Genomic DNA, 13,639 nt, shown 5'->3' on the forward strand with positions numbered 1-13,639 from the left:
ACCTGAAGCTCTTTTTTTTCCCCCCCGCACCCTCATAAATAAGATTACGTTCATTGCAATCATTTTGCCATGGAGACCAATAACCTCTGTTAATAATCCACCAGCACAGACAAGACACTCAACCTTGTTGCAATCGAATTTAGGGCTGGAACAAACAGCATCTGGGCCTACTGCACCTTTAATCTGACAATGGCCTGCCCAAATCAAGAAATATTTCCCCCAGGCTCTTTATAAATCACAGTAAAATTGAGTTACATCCTAGCTAAAATCATGTCTTGTAAGTACTTAATGGTCTACAGTGCGTGTCTTCGCTTTTTCTGCTGAAAGCCTGGAATGCAAAAGAGTTATTTGAAAGAGCTTCTGTTTTTCTCAATAGGAAAATAACAATCTGATGGTCTAGTTGGGTATTTTTGAGCTCGGGCCCACAGGAATTTTTTAAAGGACAAAATCAGGATGATTATTTATTTTGTTGCCTGCTTGCTCTATTTCTATACTTGCTATTCCATTAAGTTCTATTTTCTTCCCTACCTGGCATGAGAGAATTAGCAAAAACCATTCCCAATCAACTTGTTCAGCTATATCTTCTATGTAGGAATAAAAAGCTCTATCTTTGAAAAGGGTAAGGAGAAAGGGAGGTTGGCATTGGGTGGAAGAGAGGAAAGATACTGATGAAGGGATTGGAGGTAGAGTGGACAAAGTTAAAAGAGCAGTTAAAAAGTGTACGAGGAGGTAAGACGGACCTTTATTGGAAATTTTGCCAACTGTCTGGGGCAGCATTCGGTTACTAATATGCTTTGTGTCACTTTAAGAAAGTTTCTGCCGTGCCTGACCAAGCCCTACATCATGCAGTGACCCTCCCTGCTGGGTACTGGTGTTGCTTAACAGCTGAGGACTGTGGGATGAAAAGGGAGCCTGCTAGCCCTTTGTTGAGAGCCTAGAGGTTAAGAGTAAGACAGCAGGCAGAATTTCACAGTCAAGTTGTAGCTAAATAAAAAGCAAGTAACGTTGTAACTTGGTAAGACCTGTCCTATCATGAAGTTGGCCACTCGTTCCCAGGGAGGCAGTGGGCTACAATCTGCCTTGACCAGGGAAGCTATGGTTGGTTGATTCCAGAGAAGTCAGATTGGTTGGATGCTGAGTTTTCTTCTGAAGATTCTATGAAACATGCATTGGTTGCTCCATAAGGATACTTTCTGAGATCTCAGCACTGGGGCAAGAAGAAAAACAAATACTTATTGAGCATATGCATGATGTACTAAGCATGAACTGTGAAGATGTCATGTCCTTTCTACTGGGGAAGGCCCTAGGGCTCAGAGAGATGAAGTACATGTCATAAGGTCATCGCAACATAATAAGACAAGGAACCAAGACTTTAAAACAAGATTCTTTGTCACCCACGCCTGGGCTGTGGTCTCCCTAATAGATTTTCTTTAGAAATTAAAAAAATGTTCTCTTTTCAATATAACCAATAGAATGACGCCGTGTGTGAATTGTATGGGTACAGCGGGACATCTTTCTGAACAGCCATGAACTATTGTGATTTTTTCTCTTATTACAAAATAATATGGGTTTTTTTCTTTTTTTTTTTTTTTGGTAGAAAAGTCAGTTATACAGATTAGCAGAAGGAAGAAAAACCAGCCATGTTCCTACCACCAGCAGATAAGGACTGTTATCACTTTGCTGGCTGTTGCTTTTCAACACTCTGAGCAGGTGCAAATGAGCTTTCTTTGTAACCCACCAGCTTTGACAAGGAGTTCTGAAAGTGCCAGGAGGAAGTCCAAAGTTCTCAGGATGTAAGAGTGGAGTTGATCTTTGTAGATGCCATCTTGGAGCTAGGCAGCTCCCCTTTGGAGCCTGGGCAGTTTTTTCTTTCTTCAGAGACTTTCGCCCCTAGAAGTTACTCAAGACATTTGAATAACACTGGTCAACACAGCCCTGATGCCCTAGACTTTTCAGACTAGTAACACGGGTTACTGATCACTAAGTGAACAGGTGAAAGCAGAAGATACCATGGGCCATAGTTGAGGTTTCTTCCATGATTTTTTTTTTTAAATAAATTTATTTATTTTAGTTGGGGGCTAATTACTTTACAATATTGTAGTAGTTTTTGCCATACATTGACATGAATCAGCCATGGGTTTACATGTGTTCCCCTTCCTGGACCCCCCCTCCCACCTCCCTCCCCATCTTCCATGATTTTTAAAAAGATGTGGTCCATGAGTAGCTATGAGGGAGAGGCAAGAGGTCATTTATATCCTGTATGCAGAAGGGGAAACGCTGTGTGATAGTCACTATTCTGGAATGCCCTGACTTCAGACACTTCGAGGGTGATTAATTCATTTATTGTTCAACAATTCATTGTGCCTTTAGACCCACAAGCAGGAAGTGGCAATCTAATCTGGGGAAGGGGGAGGTGAGGGGAGGGAACCTTGGTGAAGTTTACCCTCAGGAAGGGCTGGGTCCTTGCTCAAGTCACTCGTGAGATTCTGACAATGAGCCTGTGACGCCCATGCTTGATGTTTGCTGTTCATTCTCTGTTTAGCAGTGAAGGCCTTGAAACACAAGGGCTAGCACCCTCCTTTTTAGAGACAGTGAGGATGAGGTGGCTGAGGCTGAGCCCCACTTTGGTTCCTATTCTGCAGGAAGAAGACCTCAGAAGTGAGAGCAGATGGCAGCTCTCAGAGGGACAGAAAGGGATCCTTGTAGAAAGAAAAGGAGAATATGAGCTTGGCAGCTCCCCTCTGGACCACATCCTCTGGGAGTTTGCTGGCAGCAAATTCAGCTACAGGAAGTCCAGGGGTTCCTGGACCTCAGGAGTGATGCAGGCACTCCATCCCTAAGCCAATGAACACAGGACTGGGAGATGTTTGCCAGGTGACTCTGACCATCTGCAGGAGACATGCATTAATACTCAGGTGACACTTATTACTGTTTCTCAGTCTGCTAAACTCTTTGCCTGGCAATTGATGAAGAATCATCAATTCAGTGCAATGCAGTGCAATCCATAAGTGTGTTTGAAGCACCCACAGTGTGTCCACCAGTGTGCCAAGTACTGTCCTAGTGAACAAAATAAATCTGACTTGCTTTTTGACTTCACTGGTATTGCAACCTTGGGACTTCCCTGGCAGTCCAGCAGCTAAGACTCCAAGCTCCCAAAGCAGGGGAGTGGGGTTTGATCCCTAAGTTGAAAATAGATCCCACATGATGCAACTAAAAGTTTGCATGCCACAGTAAAGATAGAAAATCCCACCTGCTGCAAGACCTGGCACAACCCCACAGTGTTACGACCTCTTACTTGTGACAAGAGATAAAAAAAAGAAAATCATGCACAGAGGTTAAATGAGTTAACTGCTCCTTAGCAGAAGAAGTAGGACTAGCTTGTTTTAAAATAGATCAGGTAATTCTTCAGCTCTAGGTAGTGCCATTGGAGTTTTTTGCTCTTGTTCAGCTGGGGGCTGCATTGCATTGATTTGTAGGGCCCAAGATGGCTTCACTCACATGCCAGGTGCCTTGATAGGAAGGGTGATATGATTGGGTTCAGCAGGGCCCCTCTCTTCCCCCTGTAGTCTTAGAGGTCTGCAACTCTAGCTCCAATACTTTGGCCACCTAATGGGAACAGCCAACTCATTGGGAAAGCCCCTGATGCCCGCAAAGATTAAAGGCAAAAGAAGAGGACAGCAGAGGATGTGATGGTTGGATGGCATCACCGATTCAGTGGACATGAACTTGGGTGCACTCTGGGAGGTGGTGAGGGACAGGGAGGCCTGGAGTGTGACAGTCCATGGAGTCCAAAGAGTCGGACATGATTTAGCGACTGAACAACAAAGTGAGATTTTATGTGATGACCCAAGAGACAAGAAATAGAAGCTATCACTTTCTTAAAGCCTGAGTCAGAAACTGAAACAGGGTCACTTTTGCCCTATTCTCTTCATCAGAGTCCTCTAAAATTCAAGGAGAGGGGCACAGACCTTACCTATGTATGAAAAGAGTCTCAAAGCATTTGTGGCAGTCTTTAACCTGCCACAGTAGTAGAGGTAGGATTCCAACCCAGGGAGTCTGGCTCCAGAGGCGAAGCTCTTAACTACCACAAAGTAATTCTTTATACACTGAGTTTCGATCAATACAGGGAGTGCTGCCAGTATGTACTTAGCTTCAAATCAAGGGCCTTTTTCAGCTACAGACTGAATACCCTGGATAATTCCCTCTATTTTATAGGGGTGGACACAGCTTGATTAGGATTTGGACTTGGGAATTTTGCAAGCACCATCAACACCAAAAAGTCCATGTTTTCAGTTGGTTTCAAAATCAGAATGAGCAATTGTAAGCACACCCTGCCTTATGACTCAAAGAGGTGCTCTGTGGCCCTCCCTAACTCAGGTCTCAGTACAAAAGGGCACAGCCTGACCCTTCAGAGAGGCATGAACCTTGGCTGATGAATCTTTCCTGAGACCTGCCCAAATATCGATTGGTTTCAGCGATCTTTCTCTTTTTAGCCTTATGTTGCTATGGTTATAGGTGGAAAGTTAGCTTTCAATAGAAACTCAGCCCCCACTCACTCTCCATAAAGTGGAACATCATTAATTGAGGTTCCGTATCCTTTTTTAAAGTTAAGTGTACTCACAGGTTCTAAAGTAGACTAAGTTAAGAAACTCATGTCATAGTTTAAAGGCAGAGACATGTGAACATTGCATTTATTTCTTATGTTTATAAATCTGACTTTATGAAATTATATGTAAATAATTTTATATAATTATAAATATATATAACTATATATATAATTTCATAAAGTAAATATGACTGGGGAAATACCTGCATTATATCTGTACTATACCAAATGTATATATGCATATATATATTTGGTCTATGCCTCTGCACAAGTATTTCCCCAGTCATATTTGCTTTATTAAATTATATATAATTATATATCAATAATAATATAAAAGCATATATAATTTCATAAATATATAATTATATATACATGTATGTATATATACATATTAGATTACATTTAATACATTATACATTATATTACATTATATTATATATACATAATATATACATATATTATATATATGTATATATGTATATATATTTGGCCTATGCCTCTGCACAGGTATTTCTTCAATCATATTACTTTTAGAAAGTTTACAAATATACTAGAAAGCAATAAAAACATAAAACAAGTGAAATTTGGAAAATATTGAAGCTTGTCTAAGAAAGTAATATACCTTTGAAACTTTATTGCCAAGAAAAAATTTTAACAAAATTATATAGCTTTACCTGATGGCTCAGATGGTAAGGAATCTGCATGCAATGCCGGAGACTCAGGTTCAATCCCTGGGTCAGGAAGATCCCCTAGAGAAGGAAATAGCTTATCCCCTCCAGTGTGCTTGCCTGGGAAATCCCATGGACAGAGGAGGTTGGTGGGCTAGAGTCCATGGGGTTGCAAAGAGTCGGACATGACTGAGTGAGTATCACACACTAACAAACACACACACACACAACGTTTATTGTGCACTTGCTCCTTGCCAGGAGCCTTTAATGCTTTTCATTGTTAGCTCATTTAATTGACAGTGCCCTCTGAAGTGGATACAGCAACTCACTCTTTCCTATATGGGAGGAACTGAGGCTCAGAGGGGTAGGGAGCTTGCTGAGGACCATGCAGTAGAAAGCATCAAGTCAGCATTTGAACCCAAGCCCACACACTGCTTATCATAGCAAAAGGAGAGGCAGTGCCCAGGGAGATGGAAGGGCTCAGGCTTCCCCGCTGCCCAAACATGCTCACGTTGACTTTAAGGACTGATTTCCAGTTGCAAAAGCACTGAGCAAGAGACAAAAGCTTATGGGTAAGAATAAAATAGGGCTTCCTTGGTGGCTCAGATAGTAAAGAATCTGCCTGCAATACAAGAGACCTGGGTTTGACCCTTGGGTCAGGAAGATCCCCTGGAGAAGGGAATGGCAACCCACTCCAGTACTCTTACCTGGAGAATTCCATGGACAGAGGGTAGGGTGGTGAAAATATTAAAACCAAGTTTAGAAAAGGCAAGTCTTCAAGACTGTCACAGAGGGATGGAATGTGTAGGGAGGTGGGACAGGGGTTCAGGATGGAGGGGACGCATGTATACCTATGGTGGATTCATACTGAAGTATGGAAAAAACCATCACAATATTATAAAGTAATTATTCTCCAATTACAATAAACAAATAAATTTTTTAAAAGGCAAGTCTTGGTGTAGGCAGCTGGTGTGACACGTGCTTACTCTGTGGCCAGCTTGGACTGCCCTCCTCTGCTGACAGTGGTGTCCAGAAGCCTGAGTTGAATGGCAAGCGTCACTCACTTGCAATTGATTGACCAGCTCCAAATCACAGAAAATCAGAGTTAACAACTTTTCTTTAGAATCTAAACTATAATTGCAAAAAAAATCTTCCCAGTAATAACTATGCTGATCAAACTTAGAGGGTAGAGAATACATCCTAGAGGTCTTTGGTGGTCTTCTCAGTATTCAGTACACCCTGAGGGACTTTGCAGAGGTGCAATACTTTTCTTTATTGAAGTTAGCATTACTATGATTACCTAAATGTGTATCAAAGATTTTAGCAAAGTTATAGACCATGGCTTCTCAGAATTTACTATGTATATAATTCATCTGCAAGCTTGTTAAAATTAATATTCTGATTTAGAAGGTCTAGGGTGGGGCTTGAGGTCTTGCAATTCTAACAAGCTTCCAGGTGATGCTGGTAGTCATGTCGTGTGACACGTGTGTGTTTCTAAGACTATGTGGTGAAATTGTGCACACCTAGTATTTTGGGCCAAATGGACACCCTCTCTTTGACTTCGCACTGGATGTGCCCTGTGTGGGATGTTTTGGACAGTTGCTTCTTGCTCTAGCAACCTTTGTTCCTGAGATCATTACTGTTAGCTTGGAGATTTCAGAAGGTTCTGAGATTGCAAGATAACTCTCATCACTCTGGCTTGCTGATTTCTGCATGCTTTAGGCAGTAGTTCTCAAAATGTGGGCCCATTCAAAATTTTTGCTGCTGTCTATTAGAAGGGCCTTACCACTCAGCAGTGTGTCTTCCCCCATAGTCACTCATTCCCCATTGCATTCCAAAACTGTTATTGTAGCCCTTTCCACATTCCCAAATCCTCCCTCCTTTGGTCCCCATTCCTTTGCATTTTATAATCTCTTTTCCCACTTTGTGGAAAAGGAGGCCCATGTTCCTTCATTCACTTCTTTTTTTTTTTTTTAGCCTTATGGAATGCAGGATCTTAGTTCCCTGACCAGGGACTGAACCCTCGCCCCCTGCACTGGAAGACTGACCACTAGACGGCCAGGAAAGTCTCTCATCTTCCTTTTACATTTATAATATTTTTATACCAACACTTCCTCTTCAACTCAAATTTTATCCTTATTTTCATTGATTTTTTATTATATTTCTTATAAGAAGATAAATTCCCTCACTTGTGCTCTTGTTTCCACTCCAACACACCTTCTCTGACACTGTGCCCTCAATTATTGTTATTCTCTCATATACATTTAGTAGGGGTGGTGGTTTAGTTGCTAAATCGTGTCTGACTGTTACTACCCCATGGATTATAGCCCACCAGGTTCCACTGTCCGAGGGATTTTCCAGACAAGAATACTGGAGTGGGTTGCCGTTTCCTTCTCCAGGGGATCTTCCGGACCCAGAACTCGAACCCCAGTCTCCTGCATTGCAGGCAGATTCCTGCATTGCAGGTGGATTCTTTACAGACTGAGCTAGGAGAAAAGCCCTATACATTTAGCAACCTCCCTTTACTCGTTTCTCTACTCTCTTTCCCAGATGCTAGGTTGCTTACCTTTCTCTTCCTAAACTTTTATTACAGAAGTTAAAAATTATCTGCCAAGCATAACCAATATTTTATAATAACTTTAAATAGAGTATAATCTAAACATATCAAACCACTATGCTGTACATCTGAAACTAATATAATATTGTAAATCAACTACACTTCAAAAAAAAATCTGCCAAGTAGACAGAATTATAGAATGAACTCCTTTTTGTACTCAGTTGTGTCTAACTCTTTGAGACCCCATGGACTGTAGCTCACCAGGCTCCTCTGTCCATGGGACTTTTCAGGCAAGAATACCAAAGAAAGTTGCTATTTCCTCTTCCAAGCGATGTTCCCAACCCAGGGATTGAATCTGCTTCTTCTGCATCTCCTACCTTGGCAGGCAGATTCTTTACCACTGCGCCACCTGGGAAACCAGAGCTCCTTTTTACCCATTCACAAACATCAATCGTTATCAAAATTTGCCACTTCTGAATTTTTTTTTTCTTGGAAACATCTTCCCTCTGCTCTGTTCCCTCCCTCAGCTATCACCCTACTTCTTGGTTCCCTTTTTGTGATCAAGCCCCTCTCTCTAGTTCCTGGTTCTGTCTGATTTGTTGACCTGTTGTTGTCTGGTTCCTGTCCGGGCTCACCATAGAAAGTTCGTCACCAACATTTTGCATGACTCAATCCAGTGGTGGTTTCTCAGGCTTCACTCTTTGGCCCCTGCAGCATTCCATTCTGGAGTCACACTGGTTATCTCTGCAAGGACTTTGGAAGTTAGCACTCTGCAATGTTCTTGCTTCTTGGGACTTTCAGGGCTACATTGACTTTCCAAACTCATCACCACATCAAAATCATTCATCTTAGACTTCTCTGGTGGTCCAGTGGTTAAGACTTCAAGCTTCGAATGCAGGGGGTGCCAGTTTGATTCTTGGTCAGGGAACTAGATCCCACATGCTGCGTGGTGCTGCCACACACATAAAGAAGATCTTTCATCTTAACCTCTATCCTAGAAAAGGAGATGGACCACTCCTTGAAGACAGCGACTGTATCTTTTAGAAAGCTAAAGTCCTCGACAGTACCTGGTACGCGGTATCCTCACTGAATTGAAGCACCATAAACTGTTAACTGATAATGGTGATGACGATGATAATGACAGCCATCCCCACACAACTATAAAACCTGACTTGTGGAAACATAAGATAGGATCATGTATTTACTTCTTGAACTCACAGTTTTAATATCCTTTTGGAATAACCACACAGCTAATTACCCAAAGGTTCAGAGGCTAGGATTTCCATGCTCTTGTGCTTCCTGTACAGTTTTGAATGCATTTAAAAATTCTAGTTAGCTCTTAAGAATATCCATTCATCGCTTCGTCGCAATTGAATTGAGAGCTACTTAAGAGACATGTAAACTGGCAAGATGGGGTGAGGGATGTGGCTCAGGGGGAGGGCAGAGAGGAAAAGGAGACATTTTCCTACCTGATTTAAGTGTGTTGTTTTTTCTTCTCAAGAGGGGAACACCTGAAAAATAACATCATATCGAACACTTACTGGAAAATAGTTTAGACACTTTTTGTGTTTGTTTGATTTTTTTGGCCATGCTGCATGTTGTAGGATCTTAGTTCCCTAGCCAGGGATTGAACCCCGGGCCATGGCAGTAAAAGTGCCAAGCAAGTCCTAAGCACTGGACAGCCAGGGAATTCCCAAGACAGTTATGTTTTAGACAGAGGAAACATCAGCCACTTCCCTTCCCCCATGTGTACATATTCTCTGGCTTTGAGTCCCCAAATGAACCACAGTCTGACAACCATCATGATCTAGAGTCTTCCTCCTGCCTGACCCTGGATACCTCTAGTGTTTTCACTGACCTTAAGTTCAGCTCCTGGTGACTTCCAGAGCTACCTGACAGCCTCAGGGTTCACCTATCAGCTTCAGAGCAAGTGAAGAAAAACTAAAAGCTCCCCCAAAGCTTCCTGGCTGGAGGGATTTGTCCTCTGAATGTTATGCTGCATTCTTGTGAAGACACCTGGTCATCACTCCACAAAAAGGTAACTGAGATGTGTATGTCTTTGAGGCAGGCCCATCATCACTTTTTTTTTTATGTTATTTATTTTATTTTTGGCTGCATTTGGTCTTTGTTGCCGTGTGCGGGCTTTCTCTAGTTGTAGCAAAGTGAAAGTGAAGTCGTTCAGTCATGTTCGACTTTTTGCAACCCCATGGACTCTAGCCTACCAGGCTTCTCCATCCATGGGATTTTCCAGGCAAGAGCACTGGAGTGGGTTGCCATTTCCTTCTCCATGGGATCTTCCCGACCCAGGGACCGAACCCGGGTCTCCCACATTGCAGGCAGACACTTTACCCTCTGAGCCAGTAGTTGTGGCAAGCAACAGGCTGCTCTCTAGTTGGGGTATGCAGCCTTCTCATTGTGATGGCTTCTCTTACTCTATCACTTAATAACTGTGGCCCTTGAGACTTTACTTAACCTGTCAGAGCCTTAGTCATTTCACTGATAAAGTGGAATAGTTGGCTTTCAAGTTTCAAAGAAGATGACGTAGGCAAAGGTCAAGAGTAGTGGTTCATTCATCAGTGTGCTCAATAGAATTTATGGTCATCACTCTACTAGGTGTAGGGACCTGGTGGTGAATAACCCTGCTCTTAGGAAGATCATATTCTAGTGGGAGTTTTTCACATATGAGTTCCCTTTCCTGTTTTCACTTTCCTTTTTTCTTATTCAGAATAACAACATGTGCAATTATGTCAGACATATAATATTTTAGAAAAATGGATGCTCCAACCAAACAGAAGTCTGCCTTTCACTGACAGAGTCAAGGCAAGTAACAACATTTTTTTTTCCCCAGAAGAGTAGAAAAAACCTGGTTCATTAACTTACTACACTTATTCCTCTGTTAGAAAAAGGACCCTAGAAAACTCATACCAGATGGTACATAATGTTACTTGTACTCAATTCCAGAACTAGGATCTCTGCTCCACGTTAGGTGTCATCTCCTGATGGTCTACCAGAGGGTAAGCCCAAGGTAGTAAGAACACTGAACTCAGAAGACAACAGCGCTAACAGGGGCGACGTCCATGGGCAGCTGAGAAGGTCATGGCTCTGTCTACAGAATGCTTACTACCTGCATTTGGAAGGGAGACCAGGGTGGGGAATAAAACGTGCATTGCCTGATAAGCAGAACAAAACTTTTATTTGTTTATTTTATTAACTAAAATTCAGGCATTTGACAAGATATAGATCAAACAATGACTTTTTAAAAATTAATGGAAATTCTTCAGTGGTATCAGACATTTTGAATAGTCCAGACTAAACCAGGGTGCCATCACCTAAGGCTTCAGGTCCTATAATCACATCATCTCACACACATGTGTGCAGATGACTATTATTCAGTTTTCAGTGTGCATTCATAGCATCATCTCACTCAATTTCAACCATGAGATCACCAGTCAGTATTATTACAGCCATTTTTTTTCAATGGATGAGGAACTGAGGCTGAAGAGGTCAAGAGATTTGCCAAAGTTCACACAGTCAGGTGGTGCAGTGGTCAAGAATCTGTCTGCCAATGCAGGAGACGCAACAGACGTGGGTTCGATCCCTGGGTCCGGAAGATCCCCTGGAGAAGGAAATGGCAACGCACCCTAGTATTCTTGCCTAGGAAATCCCACGGACAGAGGAGCCTGTTTGACTACAATCCGTAGGATCACAAAGAGCTGGATATGACTGAGCAGCTGAGCACACACAGTTAGCAAACAGCAGAACCAAAATTAGAGTAAATATCTTCTGACCCCTAGGCTAGGACTCTGACTGATGTGATGCCGAGAGAGGCAGAATTTTCACACCAGAATGCCCACCCAGCATGGGACTCCAATTACTGACTCTTTAACACACATGGCAGGATTTCCCTGGTAGTCCAGTGGCTAAGACTTTGAATTCTCGATGCAGAAGGCCCGGGTTCGATCACTGGTCAGAGAACTAGATTCTACATGCTGCAACTAAAGACTTGGCACAGCCAGATAAATAAATAAATAAAATATTCATGGCCAAGGTTCCTGCTCACTACGCCTCCTTCTTCTCTGCCCACCCCCAGATAAAACTTAAACTGAAGATCAGTAATTAATCAGCACTAGCTACTGCTGAATGCTGTCTTCTACTCTAACTAGATGCTCATTTTACCCAAAGCTGATGGGGAAACAAGATATTTGGAGATACCAAAGCTATGGTTTTTCCAGTAGTCATGTATGGATGTGAGAGCCGGACCATAAGAAGACTGAGCGCCAAAGAATTGATGCTTTCAAGTTGTGGTGCTGTAAAAGACTCTTGAGAGTCCCTTGGACTGAAAGGAGGCCAAACCAGTCAATCCTAAAGGAAATCAACCCTGAATATTCATTGAAAGTACTGATGCTGAATCTGAAGTTCCAATAGTTTGGCCACCTGATGAGAACAGCTGACTCGTTGGAAAAGACCCTGATGCGGGGAAAGATTGAAGGCAAAAGGAGAAGCAGGCAGGCAGCAGAGGATGAGATAGATAGCATCACCAACTCAATGGACCAGACTTCGAACAAACTCCGGGAGATAGTGGAAGTCAGAGGAGCCTGGCATGCTACAGTCCATGGGGTCGCAAAGAGTTGGACACAACTTATTAACTGAACAACAATAACAGCAACACTATTATTTATATCTTCTTTTTTTAATAGCATTTTTTAAAATAAAAGTTGAATATATATATATATATATGTATAAGGTGTAAAACATGATGATTTGACATACATATACAAAAAGAAGTGATTATTGTGTGTGTGTGTGTGTGTGCTCAGTTGCTCAGTAATGTCTGACTCTTTGCAACCCTGTGGACTGTAGCCCACCAGTCTCCTCTGTCCATGGGATTTTCCAGGCAAGAATACTGGAATGAATTGTCATTTCCTACTCCAGGGGATCTTCCAGACTCAATAAAGCTAATTAATATACCCTGTTCTCACATAGTTACCTTTTATAAGGGCACTTGAAATCTACTCTCTTAGGATATTGCCACTATTCAGTACAGTACTATTAACTACAGTCATCACGTGGTACATTAGATTTCTATTCATCCTCCGTAACTACAGTTTTATCCTTTAACCAAGGTCTCCCCATTTCCCCCACCTACCCAGCTCCTGCTAACCACCAATCTACACTCTGCTTCTATGTATTTGACTTCTTATATTTCACGTAAAAGTGAGATCATGTAGTTTTTTTTCCTTTCTGTCTCTGGGTTATTTCACTTAGCATAATACCCTCTGGATTCATCCTGCCCTCTGAATGAATCCTCTGGATTCATTCATTCATTCATTGTTGCAAATGGTAGGATTTCCCTTTTAAAGGGTGAATAGTATTCCATTGTATATGTATCCACAATAGCCTAGGCATGGAATCATAACATTATTCTCTCTAGGTCAAAGATAATTTGTCACAGATGTCAAATGATTTTGAAGCTTCTCCTACTCATAATCTTTTGAAGTGGTTAATGTTATATTTAGGGCCATCCCTCATAGCTCAGTCGGTAAAGAATCCACCTGCAATACAGGAGACCTGTGTTCGATTCCTGGGTCTAAAGGATCATTTGGAGAAGGAAATGGCAACTCACTCCAGTATTCTTGCCTGGAAAATCCCATTAACCCTGGTGGGCTACGGTCCACGGAGGTCACAAGAGTAGGACACGGCTTAGCTACTAAATCACCAATGTTATATCTATGCTTTTAATGCATCCTCCTAATATGTAAAGAATTTTTAGAAAGGACTTTTCTTTGAAAGATTCATGGCCTAAATGAA

This window comes from Giraffa tippelskirchi, chromosome 2 (assembly GCF_054371585.1).
Source record: "Giraffa tippelskirchi isolate mGirTip1 chromosome 2, T2T-mGirTip1v1.2.pri, whole genome shotgun sequence".
In the NCBI taxonomy this organism is placed as follows: Eukaryota; Metazoa; Chordata; class Mammalia; order Artiodactyla; family Giraffidae; genus Giraffa; species Giraffa tippelskirchi.